At 39.3% G+C, this 12,406-nt stretch overlaps 1 protein-coding gene and 1 pseudogene across 2 annotated transcripts in view; one reads left to right on the forward strand and one right to left on the reverse strand.

The window, feature by feature from the left end:
* JARID2 (jumonji and AT-rich interaction domain containing 2) overlaps positions 1-12,406 on the forward strand; it is a 272,215-nt gene that overhangs the window by 78,581 nt on the left and 181,228 nt on the right. The gene's annotated exons all lie outside the window — the stretch shown is intronic.
* On the reverse strand, positions 2,229-2,332 carry LOC120942188 (annotated as a pseudogene).

Below are 12,406 nucleotides of genomic sequence, written 5' to 3' on the forward strand. Positions count from 1 at the left end.
TATCCATTCTGCAGTCCCAAGATAAGGACTGGGAGGGCTGATTACTCTCCTTGAGGTTACATAAGAAGTAGACACTGGATAGCTCAAATTTTCCACAATGGATATATTTTGGCATTTATTTAGTAGATATAACTAAAAAAACCTTTCCATGGTTATTTACCAGATCAATAGGGAGCAAAGAAGTTTATTGATGGGGTTCACATATATTTTAAGACTCCGTTTCCACTACTGCGAGTTGTTGCGAGGGGAGTAGATACAGTAATGTGCAAAAGTTTAAGGCAGGTGTGAAAATATATATTTTGTTTTTGTTTCTTATCAATTTACAAAATGCAAAGTTGAGCGAACAGAGGAAAATTCTAAATCAAATAAATATTTAGTGCAACTACCCTTTGGCTTCAAAATGGCACCAATTCTTGTATGTACACTTGCACACAGTTTTTAAAGGAACTCTGCAGGTAGGTTGTTCCAAACATCTTGGAGAACTAACCACAGATCTATGAATGTAGGCTCTCTCAAATATTTTGGTCTACTCATGTAATCCCAGACAGACTCGATGTTGAGGTCAGGGTTCTGTGAGAGCCAAATCGTCACTTTCAGGACTCCTTGAATTTCTTTTACAGTGAAGATAGTTCCTAATGACATTGACTTTTTACCTTTTTCACCCACCTCTCTGAGAGAGGCAGGTTATGGTTTACTCTGGGTATTCCTTTATGGTTTACAAGTGGGTTTGTGTGTTTTATGGGTTACCCTATATTAGTATACTCATGCTTTTTGTAAATGCCAGAATAAACGTTTTCATAATTGCTGTGAAACTTGTTTTATGAGTGTTTTTTCTTTCATTTGCAGCCATAGGAAATGTTTCTAACTACTTTTTGGCTTGCCAGAATGCTGCAATCTCCATATGTAAAATGTTTTTTTTTTGTTATCTTTGTTAAGCAATGATAGGGTTTTCAGACTTGCAGGCACAATTAAAACAATGTTACCATGAGCTTCCAAGCCCTGATCACTCAAACTGGCCTATTTATAACAATGAAGGACATGTAGGGCATTAGAGCAGGACAAACATACCCAGTGTAAACCTCATTTTGGTACCACTATAGATATTTTTTTTTTTTTTTTTTAAAGCCTATGGCGTGTGAACACACCCAAAAAACTCCACCCGGTGCAGAAAAAAATGTGCACACACATAAAGAGTGTTCACAAAAACGTGCAGAAGGGTGCAACGTCAAGTGGTCCTCCTGTGTAGAAGGACCCAAACCCTGATCCCCTGGGGCGTTAGGCTTCAGACGGGGATTGAGGTACTGTGGTCCGAGCAACCGAACCCGACACGGACCCAACTTCCTTGGAGGGACTGCCGAAACAGAACCCTCCCAGTACTAGGTGGGGCTCCCCCAAAGGGAGACTTCATGAGAGCAGGTGAACTAAGCCAGAAGGCCATGTCCACCTACTCCCAAGACGTTCAGGGCTGGCCCGAGGACCGGCACCCTAATAGTCACACAGTGAACAAAACGTGCACAAACTAAAAAAGACAAAAACGTGACAAACATAGGCATGAATTAAATAAAGTGGGGGAAAGGGATAGTGGAGAGGAGAGTGAAAGAAGTGGTCATTGTGGTGTACAATGACCAGGCCCTCCGGCCAGGAATAAAAAATTCCTCCGGCCCTCGCCAAAAGGCCCGGCCTAGGAGGCAGGTGCTAAAAAAAAATCGTGTTTCTGGTGCAGTGACCGTGGTATCTTTAAATCAAAGTGACCCTCACTCACAGTGATTCTCAGATACCTCTGGACTGCCACTCCAGGGTCACATGCACCATAGGCTTTTCGTTCCAAATCCAACCCCCCGACCGGCCAGTGCAGCCCTTCACCCCTACCAGCTAGAGAGCCCTTCAAGGTTTTCTTAGGGAGAACTGCCGCTCCAGTTAGCAGCCTCTGCCAATACTAGCCTTTCCAGACCCCCGTCAACCCGGTGGATTTGCATGATTCTGCCCCAACTCATCACAGGGCATTACCAGCTCCTCCTACCGGATCGCTGACAGGGATAGCACTTACACCAGCCAGCCAGAAGGCCAGACTAGAACTTGGCAAAAAAGCCAGACCAAGTGCAGCCACCCATCCTCACCAGGAGCACCCTTCCAGATGGCTCAGACGCAACCATAGGCCGGCCACCAGTATCTATCAGGCAGCTCGGTGTAGTCCCTGCTGAAACCATCCTTCCAGGTGCTATGATGTCATTGGATTGCATCCACCCTCCCAATGGAGGTGCTTCAGCGCTCCTCTGACAACTGATAAGAACAGATACTACACTTGATCTTAGCCAAAAGGCCGAGAAGCGACTATAGACATAGCCTAAATAATCAAGACCTAGTGATATAGACAAGGGAATATCAGTGGTCATCAACCCTGTCCTCAGGGCCCACTAACAGGCCAGATTTTACCTTGGGGAGATGCAGACTAGAACACTGCAATCACTGAGCAGCAAATGATTTCACCTGTGATGTATTTCAGTTATCTTGCAATCCTGGCCCTGAGGACAGGGTTAATGCCCACTGGTCAATATGTCTTGGCTATTTGTCTGCAATTGCCCATGGTTATAGCTGCAATCATAGTATGTTTGAGCACCATTAATCAGGCCAGTACTTAGCGCAGTATTTTGCTTTATCCATCACAGGTGGGAGCCAGCATCCTCTTACTGCTTACAACAGCAATCTTAGACATTTAAATCCACAGCATGGGAGGCCTGCTGACTGTTTACAAAAGACTTGCTGACTTGTAAATTCAAGCACTTGCATATGATTGTGCAGTGACTCACACCGAAAAGAATCCAATGTGTTGAATCCACATCACAAGCTTCTGTAATGTAACTGTCTTTTTTTGCTGAGCAATTGTAATTACACAGTTCTCTTAACCCTTTACAAGGTTTGCTTGCTTTTTTAGAGAGTTTGAACACTTTATTTAGGATCAAAAGGAACACTTTCATACATAATGTGTGAAAAAGTTGCTATTTTTATTGATTTAAAGCATTTTTTGACATTACCACAAAAGCATCTTTAAACACTGGTGGACCTGGACCAATGACTTGGTTGTCATTATAATTGTTGTAACACATGACAATGCACTGTAAATGTGTAGCGATGCCACCAACATACTGAAGCAATGCACATGCAACACAGTGAGGCACCATGTACCATAGTTGCATTGTGAATTCTGCGTCCAGCCAGGTTTTAGGACTTTTTGGTTTATTGGTATCCTATTGATTTCAATGGGCTGCCTTAACACAACCCACACAACGTGTTAACACACTGTTGGCTCCATATGTGTCCGGCTGCACTGCCCAGCCCAGTGCCAACGCATACAGTGCTCAGCATAAATGAGTGCATCCCTTTAGAAAGTAAGGTTTTAATCCATATCTCAATGAACACAAAAACTATTTCTGATGTACTGAAATTGATGCAAAAATGAAAACGCTCCACAACAAAATCTACTACATCGAGTATTTTGTATGACCTCCATGATTTGTAAGGACCGCACCAAGTCTTCTAGGCATGGAATGAACAAGTTGGCGGCATATTGCAACATCTATCTTTTTCCATTCCTCAAGAACGTGTTCGATTGGGTTCAGATCAGGAGCCATACTTGGCCACTGAATCACCTTCGCCTTGTTGCTCTTCAGAAATGCAACAGTGGCCTTAGATGTGTGTGTTTTGGATCATTATAAATTTGTAATGTTGGAAAAGTGCACAACAACCAAGGGCATGGAGTGATGGTAGCATTTTCTATTTCAATACAGAGCAGCACATCTGTGAATTCATGATATCATCAATGAAATGCAGCTCCCGACACCACCAGCTCTCATGCAGCCCCACAGAAGGACATTGCCGTCACCATGAATTTTCCCTTTGTACACCTCACCTTTGTGATGCCATACAGTTTTGAAGCCATCTATACCAAAAACATTTATCTTGGTCTTGTCACTCCAGAGAACCGAGGCCCAGTAGCTGTCTTCTTTTTCAGCATGGGCCCTGTCAAATTGTGGCCAGGGTTTTTGAGCATGGGCTTCAGGAAAGGCTTCCTTTGTGGACAACACCCATGCAGCGCAATTCCCCTGCAGTGTACGCCATATTGTCATAGAAAACCGTCGCCCTAGTTTGGCTTTCTACTTCTTTAGTGAACTGAAGTGAACTTGCATGGCGGTTTTCTTCAACCCTTCTCAGAAGACGCTTTTGTCAAGGTGTTAACTTCCATGGGTGGCCTGGATGTCTCTGTGAGATGGTTGCAGTTCCATCTTTGTATCACTTTTGCTGCTACAGTATTCTGACTGATAAGTAAAGCTTTGCTGATCTTCTTGTAGCCTTCACCTTTCTTGTGTGAAGAAATTATTTTCTTTCTCAGGCCTTGTGACATTTCTCTTCCATGTGGTGCCATTGCTGACGGCATTAAATGGGAAGGGGTTTTCTTTAAGTATTGCCCTTTTTATAATTGGTTTTCTGCTTGATATCTGTTTAATGAATAACTCAACTCAACTCACACTTTAGCTTTGCTTTTAAGACTTTCCTTGGGGTGCATTCATTTTCTGCAACATGGTCTTATTGTCCTATAAATAAGTCCAGATAAGTGAAAAACACATTAAATTACAGAGGCTGCTTCAACCCTCATCTATATACTGAATATGTACAAACAATCTTCCAAAGTAGATGCGCTTACCCCTTAAATCATTCACCATATAAAGTGCTCAATAACTGATCCAATCCAAAAATAAACATATAACTTTAAAGCAATTCATAGGAAACAATTCAAATCATGTGCAAAATTTGTTCATGAATTTTTTTTCATAAAAAGTGCCCCAAGTGCAAATGGAAACAAATTCATATAAGATTACATACGCTAATAAGTTACTATAGATTCATTAAATTCACAGTGATGAGTTAATAGTGCAATGAAATCCTATTGGAATTTGTTTCCATGTGCACTTGGGCACTTTTTAATGAAAGTTTTGTTGAACAACTTTTGCGCATTATTTGTATTGTTTCCTATGCGAATTGTTTTATATGAATTGCTTAAATGGTGTATTTTTTTGATTGGATCAGTTATTGAGCAGTTTTGTAAACTGAACTTTCAAAATGCCATGACCCATAAAATAAATTTAGAATGTCACCTTTACCCTGTAGAAAAATACTGGAAAGAAATCGCTGGTGTCGCCACTTCTATGACTATTAACATTGCATCAGTCATGCCCTTATGCTTGGTGTGCATCTTTGTATAGAAAACTTGTGTAAAGTTGCTTTAGAATAATTAGTATGACAAAATGAAGATTGCCACGTTCTGTTGTAGTTATGTGTGTATGGGTCTGATTCAATTATAATCAGAAACACTAATTTTCTAATTTAGCTACACTTCCAAGTGGCACTTTTGGTGTCCAAGTGAAGTAGTATCTGTGTATTGCATCTTTTCAGTCTCCTAAAATAGTCAGCGCCATGTTTGCCATAGTAAAGCCTAATAGTAGTTAAAGTAAACCTTGCACCCCTGAAATTTTCAATAAAACTAAAAAAAGAAGGCAATGGTGACACAAGAAGGTGATCCAGCAATGTGCTGCAGTGTCTTCATGTAAAATGTGTAGTACTCCTCATGGGACTGTAGGCCACACATATTCACCCAAATGCTTACTCCAGGTACTATCAAATAAATATACCAACCCAAGTTTGGCAAATAACGGCTGTGGCACTTTATCGGTTTTAAAACCTGAAATTAAATCAACCATATATACTTTTATTATTCATCATCAAACATCATAACTTTAATGAAACCAACCAACTGTGTAACTGCTTAGTTTTTCAGAACTCAAGCAGCATTACCTCATTATATCATGAAATAACACATCCCCCCTAGACATCCAGGGTGACCCGACCACATAAAAGTGCACGCGACTGGGAAGGGAGGGAGGGAGTTCTTCGACCGGTGCTTCCTGTCAGAAAAGGGGGTATTCCCAGCCCAGCCAGTCCTTTATAAAGGCTTCCAGTACTTTCAGGCTGACTGCTGATCCCACATTTAAAGCGGCAATAACTTTTAAACTTAAATATGCCTATTCATACAACGCATACTATATACTTAAATTTAACCCTAAAACACCTTTAAAGCATGCAGTGGCCACAATCCCAAGTAAGCGGGCTCCTATTATGCCCCCTTGTCCATTCCCTGGAATCTCGGCAGAATGACTACCTCTCCTGCATCACTGAAGCCAAGGGAAAAAGGCGAGTATATTATCTAACATTTTCTTCCCCTACAGGCATTTTTTAAATGCTCAGAATTTCAACAAGAAGGAATCGCAGTTAAAAAGCGAACCTTTTGCTGCTTTAGGGTTTGTTGTGAAATTTCTTTATTATAGGTAGTCAAATGTTGCACATGGATGGATGATGAAACATATGGCTGCAGTTTATAGTAGACAGAAAGCAAAACCATCATACACAGAGGCCAAGAAAAATAAAGTTCCCATCTCAGTAAACCACTCTTCCTGAAGCGGCTGAAGTGGAACTAAATCCAGAAAATGAAAACACCTTATTTTAAACTCCAGTATTCATTGACTTGGGATGTGGGATAGATTTTTCACAGAAATACAGCACAGAAAAGCCCTCTGAATGTTTACGTCTAAGTGAACAGCGCTAGATTGAGTTCCAGTGAAAAGTATAACCGTTCCAGTCACTACAACAGGTAAAGATTAGTTGTACCTTTTTTATAATGAAAATCGACTTCCACATTCATTGCAGGATAACTTTTTGGTATGTTTTGCCAGTATTAAAGCTGGTCAAGGGTATTGGAAGGTAACTTCCAAAGCTTTTTAATTCAATTGAATACTATAATAAATAAGACATTAATTTACAGTTGTGTGTATAAACGTGGAAAAATTGTTTATACAAAAGATTTTTTTTTATATATATATATATATAATAACCTGCTATACAAGTAAGATACTTACAGATTCAAAGGAAAATGAAAATACATTTGGCTTATTTCAGCCCACAATTTAGAAACCATTGTAGAGAGGTAAAGCGTTGGTTGTTATCCAGTAAAAAAGACTGTGCAGACCATCACTGGTGTTAATTTAGCTGACAAAAATATTTTCATCATCATTTTCGGCAATGGAATGTTTCCAGTGATGCAAGCTATGACGAGAATCGATTCCAATTTTCATCAATGAACGAAAACAGAACGAAATGTAAGGGAGGGACGTTGGAACTACACGATTATGGATACGATGAAAATCATGATTTTTTTTTGCTTGGAATAAAGCAAAAACTTTTTAATTTTAAAGCTTTATATCCCCTGAACATTAGGCAATAAAATAAGACATAATACTCTTTGCTTCAATCAAACTGAAAGAAATATAATGAAAAATAATGGAACGTGTAAAGAAAAAATAGAATACCATTAGAGAATATTAAGATTTTTTTTTTTTTTTTTTTTTTAAGTACGCTCTGATTCTAATTACCGATACCTACCACAACCTTTTTGTTTACACCTCAGCTGTCAGCAATGATGCAAAGCATTGAAAAGTTATTTTACAAATTAAATATAATATATGTGATAGATGGATAGATAGATAGATACGATAGATTATATAATTTTTTTTTTTTTTTTTATGTGAAACGTGAATATATGTTAAAGATGTAAAAATACTAATGAACACACAAAAAAAAAAGTTTGAGATATTAATAGTTTTTAAAATAGAAGTAGATTTTAAAAAAAAACCTGTTAATTGGGCTGATTAGAGTAAATTAATAGCTAATAAGGGGTTAAAAAGAGGAACAATTTTATTAGAAACCCCCAAAAAATATATATATTTTTACTTGACAAGGTTGCTTTAAACTGAGTTCATTTGCAGACCAAAGTTCCATCCCCTTGATCTGTAAATTAATATACAAAAGGACAGATAAGATAAAAAGAAGCATTGTATCTGTCTCTTTCAGGGCTGAGCAACTTTGTTGATAAACAGGCTGCTTTTTTTTTTTCTTTGACAGCTGTGAGCAGGGGGACTGCTCTGCACTTTTTACATGAATCGTGGAAATGCTGGATTAAGTTTGTGTGAGGGGTTGAATGGAGATTGCGACCTTTAACGATTAATCATGCATCTATATATACAGTACATACAGTTTATTGAACATCGTATTCAAACTGTCTTTTATGTATTTTGTAATCCAAAAACAATTGCTTTTCTGGAGCACTGTTTGTATAAAAGATTGTCTTGTTTGAGCCTTGCTTCTAAACTGAAACTGAGTTTGAGGCTGTTTCTTTAATAGAGGAACTACTATACTATAAGTGCTGCAGGAGTGTGTGTGTGGGGGGGGTGCTTATGTTTAGTGTTCCCATGGCCCCATCGCATGGAATGTGGGAATTCATGCCATAGACTCTGCAGTACCCTTATGCCGCGTACACATGATCAGAATTTCCGACAACAAATGTTCGATGTGAGCTTTTGGTCGGATATTCTGACCGTGTGTATGCTCCATCAAACATTTGCTGTCGGAATTTCCGACAACAAATGTTTAAGAGCTGGTTCACAATTTTTCCGACAACAAAAGTTCTTGTCGGAAATTCCGATCGTCTGTATGCAATTCCCGACATACAAAAATCCTATGCATGCTCGGAATCAATTTGGCGCATTCTCTGAATCATTGAACTTAACTTTTCTCTGCTCTTCATAGTGTTGTACGTGACATAGTTCTTGACGTGATTTGTGTGACCGTGTGTATGCAACACAAGTTTAAGCCAACATTCCGTCGGAAAAAAAATCCATGCCTAAGCCTATTTCTGACATTTGGTGTTTACAAGTTAAAATCCGTATTTTTTGCTAGAAAATTACTTGGAACCCCCAAACATTATATATATATATATATATATATATATATATATATATATATATATATATATATATATATATATATATATATATATATTTTAACAGAGAATCTAGCGAATAAAATGGCAATTGTTGCAATATTTTATGTTATACGGTATTTGTGCAGCGGTGTTTTAAATGCAACTTTTTGGGGAATTTTTTTTTTTTTCATGAATTAAAAAAAAACGAAACCGTAAAGTTAGCCCAATTTTTTTGTATAATGTGAAATATGATGTTACGCCGAGTAAATGGATACCAAACATGTCATGCTTTTATAATTGCACGCTCTCGTGGAATGGCGACGAACTACGGCAACTTAAAATCTCCATAGGCGACGCTTTTATTTTATTTTTTTACGGTTACCAGGTTACAGTTACAGAGGAGGTCTAGGGCTAGAATTATTGCTCTCGCTCGAACAATCGCGGCGATACCTCACATGTGTGATTTGAACACCGTTTACATATGTGGGCGCAACTTCCGTATGCATTTTCTTTGCTGTGCAAGCTTGCCTCCCTCTCCCCTCCCTCTCCCTCTCCTCCGGGATAACAACCGAGCGGCTTTTAGCGGCACCGGTTGTTATCACTGGAAAGCCGATCGCCCACTGTAAAAAATGATTCATACCAGTATAACCCCAGAAACCTGAGGACGCATATGTGCGTACGCTCGGCGCCAAGGGGTTAAAATCTGCATTCTTATTCTAGTTCGGTGCATAACTGTTTAAAAATCTATTGTTTTTAAATAACCCGAAAATACTGACAAATTATCGTGTATTTGCTGAAAGTCCAGGCTGTTTTGAATAACTATTATGGGAAGTAAAAATGCCACCTGATCCCAATACAGTTACCCCTTGGGATATGCATACCGCTGATTGAGAATCAGTACTGTAATGTATGCCTACTCATACCTGTCATAAGTGGCTGCCATTTCCACCCTCCATCTGAAAATGCTAGATCACCGGCTATCGCTGGCTTCTGTACTTATGAACCACATAGCTTTAACAAGGATACAGTCAGTAAAATTAGAATAAAGTCACAAATTCTAATCTGCATACCTGGGGTCAGTGATGCAGAATGTTTTGAAGCCAGAGGTTCGGCATGACAGGCAGAAAACTACAATTTTCAGGAGATCAGCAGCCCCTGTAATTCTACAGCTTAAGTCTACTGTGGGGTGTACTGATTTTTGCTGCCTAACATAGACTTTAAAAGTATCGTAGCAGCCCTCCAGCAATTTTTTTTTAGAAGACTTGGCCGATGAATGCTCTGGACGCATCATGTTGGTGTTGTGCCAGGTTTCATGCAGCTTAATCCAGTTTTAACTGCTGCGTTACTAGAACCATTTGCTTATGTTCTCAAAAAATAAATTACATGGTCATTTGTTAATACTTGACGATTCTTTCTGTATTTGCATTTTGCAGAATGTTTTGTTCTCATTATTAACCACTTAAACCCCCCTCCTGCCCAGACCAATTTTCATCTTTCAGTGCTCTCACTCTTTGAATGACAATTACAAGGTCATACAACTCTGTACCCTAGTTTTTCCCCACAAATAGAGCTTTCTTATGGTGGTATTTGATCACCTCTGCGTTTTATATTTTTTGTTAAAATTAAAAAAGGCAGATTAAAAAAAAATACGAAACCGCTTTATTCTGTTATAAAATTTTGCAAACAGGTAATTTTTCTCCTTCATTGATGTACACTGATAAGGCGGCACTGATGGGCACCGATAGGCGGCACTGAGAGGCGGCCTTGGTGGGCACTAAGAGGTGACAGAGGTGGCACTGGTGGGCATTGAGAATTGGCACTGATGGGTGGTAGTGATGGGCACTGGTAGGTGACACTGATTGGCACCACTGGTGGTCATTGATAGGTGGCACGGTTTTGCACTGGCAGGTGGCATTGATGAGGCGGATGTGCCTCTTCCACTCTGGACCAGTGTCCCTTGCAAAAAAGCCGGTGACCGGCTTTTTTTTCTCTTCGCGCTATCAGCGGGAAGAGGAAAAAAAAACGATTACCAAGCTTTTGTTTCATCTGATCAGCTGTCATTGGCTAAAAATCTAGCCCCCTCTTTGATTTGCCAGTACTGGTTTAAGCTTTGATCTCTATGCACATTGTGCACTAATGTTACAGTGACATAAACTTACAGTAAACCCAGCTTTGTAACACAATAAACTATACCCATATACATTTTTTTTTTCACTTTGGGAGGCAGAAATCTATAACAAGGCTATTTAAAGTGAAACCAACAAGCATCCGTATAAAAATGCCAGACTCGGCTGAGACTGGAATGAACATGACTTCATATGTTCAGATTTATATTGCTTTTTACTGATGCATCCAAACAACAATACATTGTACATAAACTGCTTAGGGGCTGTTCACACCAGATGTGGCGCAAGAATCAAAATAAAACGCTTTTCCCACATCACACAAAAACATGCCTTTTGCAGCCACACTCAGGTTCTAAATCCTAATGGAACTGCCACACATCTAGCAAACGCGTGCCCTTTTACACCTGGTAAAATACATGGGACCCCACAGGACTATGTGTTTTTGGTGCAGCACAATTTAAAAAATTTGTGGTGGCATATTTCTCGCCATTGGGCAGCCCATTAAAAAAAAATAAAAAAATGTAAGCACTCAAGTTGTACCTCCTGGCGTGAACGAGGCCTAAAAGTGTATTTCCACTTTCCCATTCATACTTGGGGAAACCCTGCCATATATTTTTGTGTTTCCATTCACACATCATACCTAAAAAATATTTAAAAAAATATATTTAATGCTCTAGTTAGTTCTTATGAGCATGGATATACAGAACTGCATAGGCAGCTTGTCTTGTTCAGAATAGCTTGCAATGTGCTTATTTAGGGACCCAATGTTGTCCCATTCATTAAAACTTCTAGGCAGTTGCATGTTATGTGCTATAGTACTATGGTTCTGCCTGTACTCTGCCCACAAGAAAGCACCCATACACATATATATGAAAAGTACGGTATATTAAGGACAGGGCAAGTAAACTAAGTAAGCTGCTATGCCGGTAGAAATTGTGTTCATGTTTAGTATAATCCTACAGATCAGATTTTTTTTTTTTTTAAGAACCCTTTTTTCACCAGGTTCCCTTTTTTCCCCTGGGAACCTGGAGTTCAGTTTTAAATAGGACTATATTATTATGACTTATGTGAATATAAGACCACATTTTAGGAGCCCTTTCTACATAAATCCAGGAAATTCTAGAGGGTTCACAATTTGTTCCTGCCACTGTAACAATGCACAGTCCACATAAAAATATATCATTATAGTCACAGGGGAATGGGCGTTCCTTCCTACTTTCGGAAAATCGTGACGCGATGTATGCGACCGTCGGAAGCCTGTCAATCAAATAGGAACGCCCAGTCCCGAAGACCATACCCGGAAGCGGCGGAAAGGATCTATCTCTAAAACGGTAAGTACCGCTTCGATTTAAAAAAAAAAACACCCGTTTCCCCTTGACAAAATGAGCCTCAATCTAATGGTAAAAATTGTTTT

Source organism: Rana temporaria, chromosome 5 (assembly GCF_905171775.1).
Source record: "Rana temporaria chromosome 5, aRanTem1.1, whole genome shotgun sequence".
Classification (NCBI taxonomy): domain Eukaryota; kingdom Metazoa; phylum Chordata; class Amphibia; order Anura; family Ranidae; genus Rana; species Rana temporaria.